The sequence below is a fragment of the Myotis davidii genome, unplaced genomic scaffold (genome assembly GCF_000327345.1).
Source record: "Myotis davidii unplaced genomic scaffold, ASM32734v1 scaffold14, whole genome shotgun sequence".
NCBI classification, from domain to species: domain Eukaryota; kingdom Metazoa; phylum Chordata; class Mammalia; order Chiroptera; family Vespertilionidae; genus Myotis; species Myotis davidii.
In genome coordinates, this window is record NW_006287372.1 from 575,233 (window position 1) to 580,213 (window position 4,981).

Consider the following 4,981-nt stretch of genomic DNA (forward strand, 5'->3'; position numbering starts at 1 on the left):
ATAAGAAGCATAAAGCCAGTTTTATGTTTATAAGGTTAATTTATTTGTTAAATGAATGTATGTGCACGTATGTGTATTTTTATTTAACAAAGGCAGTGACATGCCTGAATACTACAGGAAAAAGCCAGGGCTTTGGAGGAAACATTTGAATATAAGGGAATTTAAGTTCATGAAAAACCTTAGGTTGAATTAAGCAAACCATGAACTCATTGAAAAACAATAAAATTAGGGAAAAAAAGTCACTAAAAGATCATTTTAAAGATCTAAGAGAATTGCTGAAATGTTTTTTGTGTGTGTGTTTTTTTTTAACTCAGATCTTTAGTAGCACTCTCTAGAACACTTTAGATTTAAAATGTAATAATTTGTTAAAACATGCAAAAAAGTGTAACAGCGAATAAAAATCACAACTGACAAATATATTGGTTAACATTTCAAACATGTATAACCAATAAACACGACCTAGGTTTTTATTGGTATTCACTTCAGAAACTTGAATCCACAGCTATAAGCAAATTTCTGTTCACAAAGGTCATATATGCAGGTATAGGGATTAGAAGCGTGCATCTAGCTTATGGCCAAACTATTTTTAAGTGCAGAAATGTAAAATAACATCTTTAAAATATTAAAAGATGATCTACATACTTCAATAATCAAATGTTGCTTATACCAGATGTATGACAGCTACAGGATTCAAGTGATAAGCAACAAGGTCTGTAGAAATTAATACTGGTCAAAGAGAACAGGAATATTTTTACATTTCACTGAAACTACACTACTAGAATACAAAATCTAGCAGAAATGTAGGGGAAAATTACAAAATCTAAAACCAGTTATTTAATATTTCTTATTACCTAAACAACAGCATAACATTAAAAGAAACCTGCGCCTGTATTTTAATTGTTAATGTCAGTTAATGAAGTTATCAAAAAATGAAATGCAATAAAAAAAGCTTCAGACTCCAAATGAAAAGTCTGCAGGGCTCAGATTAAAATGTGGAATGTTTGAGATGAAATTAACGAACATACAATTGTTTTTGTTCTTTATTGAATAGAATCAAAAGTTTTGACATTTCTTTGAAGCCCAGAAGTACTAAATTTCATTTCTTTGAATAGTTCTACATATCTTTTTTAAAAAAATATATTTTATTGATTTTTTACAGAGAGAAAGGGAGAGAGATAGAGAGTTAGAAACATCAATGAGAGAGAAACATCGATCAGCTGCCTCCTGCACATCTCCTACTGGGGATGTGCCCGCAACCCACGTACATGCCCTTGACCGGAATCGAACCTGGGACCCTTCAGTCCGCAGGCCGACGCTCTATCCACTGAGCCAAACCGGTTTCAGCATCTTTTTTTTTTTTAATGGTGCAAGTTGTCTTAACACATTGCGCACCTGTAGTTTTATTGCTAGCTTTACCCAGTGGCCGATAAGTTTCTATTGAACTAGTACAAAACACGTTTTACCAAGTATCATACTTTAAAAAGATATTAGCTTGTAAGAACATGTAATAAAAAACTTCAAAATGCAATGGGTATTTAATTTTAGTAATGTAAAACACTGTGTAATATGAAAACACGGGAATGCTTGTGATGCGCCCACAATGTGTTAAGTAGCTTACGAAGTCAGTATCTACAAAGTAGTTGTCTGTTACCATTCTGATAAAACAAAAATTCATCATTAATTGAACCTTATGTGTTTTTGCTATAACACTTAACACAAAATAGACGTCTACTATTTTTCCACTAAAACAAAGGAGTACAGTAGTTTTCTTCTTGATGTTAGTGTTGTATTTAAAAAAGGTCAACATTAAAAATGAACTATTATTTTTTTTGAAATCATTAAGCTTCTTGCACATCTTAAATTTCCTTCTGCCTGTGTTCAAAAATTTCTTCAGAAATTTCTTTAATTCCCGGTAATGAGGAAGGCTGCTGCAATGAGTATCCTTTGCAATTTCTTCATTTGCGTAAAAGAGTGAACACAGCTTATGTGAAGCCCTGTTTTAGGAGTCACATAGCTTATGCCAACAGGAACATTGGGTTCATGTGGTCCAGTTCTCTGCTCATCGGGGATTGTGCAGTCGGCCAGGTTTTCATCACTTTGGCCGCCTGCATTTTCACTTGTGTCTTTGTTTTTTTGTAAGTAGATTTTTAAAAAAATATTTTAAATTTTTTTATTGTCTAAAGTTTTACATATGTCTTCTTTTCCCCAATTGACCCGCGCCACCCCCCCCCGCCCCCCGACTTGTGTCTTTGTTGGGATCATCAGTGTTCTCAGCAGATTCAGCGCCTGGTTCTGTATTTTCCTCATTTTTAAAAATATATTTTATTGATTTTTTTTACAGAGAGGAAGGGAGAGGGATAGAGAGTTAGAAACATTGATGGGAGAGAAACATTGATCAGTTGCCTCCTGCACACCCCCCTGGGGCTGTGCCCGCAACCAAGGTACATGCCCTTGACCGGAATCGAACCTGGGACCTTTTAGTCCGCAGGCCGACGCTCTATCCTCTGAGCCAAACCGGTTGCATTTTTCTCATTTTTAAATTCCATTTTTTAGCACTGCCTCATTTTGTTGATCAGGTTCCTTGATCTTGTCCACTTTAATTTCAACCAGTTGTCACCACATTTAAATGCCAGGCCTGATTTATGAAGTTTCTGAAGTTTTGAATCTTCCTCCTTACCAGCCTCATTTAGAGTGACAAAACCTTCCATGATCCCTGGGAAACGATGCTTTTTAAGCTTTTTCTTTGGAGCTGAAGCACTCGCATTTCCATCTTTTTTCCTAGCTGTGTCTGAGCTTCCTTTTTCCCATCAGAAGTCACATCATCTAAGTTAGCAAGATCTTCTCATCTCCCACTGAACTGCCACTTTCTAGTGGTGCTGCTGCTTCACCTACCAGGAGCTCATCTTTGGGTTGGAGAAACATGCTAGGTTCTTGTTCTGCCTGGTCATCTTCTGTATCTTTTTCACCATCTTCACCTGACTTCTCTTCTTGTTCTTTCATTTTATTTTACTACTATTATTTTTTAATCCTCACACGAGGATATTTTTCCATTGATTTTGGAAGAGAGATGGAAAGACAGAGAGAAAAACATCAATGTGAGAGAAACACATCTATTGTTTGCTTCCTTCATGCACCCTGACCAGGGCCCAGACAGGGGAGGAGCCTGCATCATGAGCCTGACCAGGGCCCAGACAGGGGAGGAGCCTGCAACTGAGGTATGTGCCCTTGACAGGAATCAAACCCGGGACCCTTCAGTACGAAGGTCAACGTTCTATTCACTTAGCCCAACTGGGCCTGTTCTTGTTCTTTACCTTCAGTTGTACTTTTAGTCTTCTAGGAACCATCAGTTTTGGATTTCTTATTGGTCAGAGATTTTTTGTCATCTGGAGAATAAGATTTTTTTCAGGATTTATCTTTTTTCAGTAAGTCAATGCCTCTGTTAGGAATCCTTATACCAATTTTTTTTGTATTTTTTAGATAGGCCAACTTTCACAGGTCTCCTCTGAAACCAAAGGGCCTTTTTCAAGTAGTGTTTGACCATTGCCATTGCATCTTCTGTCTCCATCTCAATAAAGCCCTGACTTCATCCTCATCAGTATATAATTCTGTATTTTCCCATAAGACTCAGCAAGTGTAAGGACAACACTGTCAGAATAGCCAGAATGAGGTAAGTTGCTGAGATGTAGCACACATCCAAGCTCCTCCTTCTGATCAAACTTCTGGCCTGGCTTCCCTTCGGGTTTTTTTATTCTTTTATACTCTTGTGATAATGAACTTTCCCTGGCTTGCCAAATACTCATGCTGGTGTGGTTGTATAATAATCCGCTGCAGCCTGAGCATCTTCTGTGGTTGCCATTTCAATAAACGCCTCATCAATTTCATTTAAAATCAGATGAATTGAAATGACTCCAAATGGTCCACCAGCTGTAATAATTGATATCTCAGGTTTTTCCCTCATTGGAAATCCATGATGTGAACAACTTGGCTAGTTTTGACTCTACCTTTTTGCATGTGTCTTGGTCCTTGCAGGTTCCCATTTCCAGCACCCAGGTTTCCTCTTGGTCCAATTGCTGGTCCCCCAAGATGAAATGAGGGAGGTGGAGGCTCCAAAATTCCTGGTACTGGGTTTGTAGATAGTTGCAACATGAAGGGATAACCCATTGTGTGTCCTGTATCATTGTCAGGGTTCTATTCTGGATACATTTCAAGAAGCAGCTAGCATGGGTGACTGTGACTTGCTCCATTGATATGTTGACTCTACGCCTTATTAGAATGAGCTGGCAAATCACATATAGAGCACAGATGGGGATAACCCTTCGGTCAGAGTCCATGGAAGTCTTCAATATTGCTGTTTGGAGGAGTGCCCCTCATTTTCTCAAAGAGAATTTCCTTGTAAGGGGCCAGAACCATGTCTCATTCTCTCATACCCACTGTCAAATTTATGATAGTTATGCAAGGTCTCACCAAAAAAAGAACCATTCCTACACCTCTCCATCTCTTAATCTGTCATCTTCATAATCCATTCTGTCATAATAACCAGATACTTGAGAACAGCTTCCATGGTCATCATCAAGCACTGGGTTGAGACTAGAACCATGAGCATCAAAACTGTCTTTTCTAAAGTGCCTTTTGTCTTCCTAGTCATCCCTAGGAGCCTCCTCCTTTTAAGTTGTAGAAAGATTTGGGGAAAATTCTCAGGAGTTATCTTGTCGCCTGGGTAACCACTCAATTCATCTAAGTCTCTAGCAATCAGACCAAAGCTGCACAAAATGTCACTGCCTGGCCTGCATTTCCACGGTGTTGAGAAGACAGGGGGAGTGAACCTGTACTTCCAATGTTATCGTCTGACAATTATGGGAAGAAGTACCAGCAGAAGACAGTGCATAACGAGCTCCTTGTTGATTCAATGAAAAACTCATTCTAAGATTCATTAAACTCGCATCCTTCCAAGAGATGCTGGCAAGCTTAAAGAAGGCCTATT

The 4,981-nt window shown here is 38.3% G+C and overlaps 1 pseudogene; it reads right to left on the reverse strand.

Annotated features, from left to right (window-relative positions):
• Positions 1 to 661: 661 nt before the first annotated feature.
• LOC102760718 lies at positions 662 to 4,344 on the reverse strand (annotated as a pseudogene).
• Positions 4,345 to 4,981: the final 637 nt, after the last annotated feature.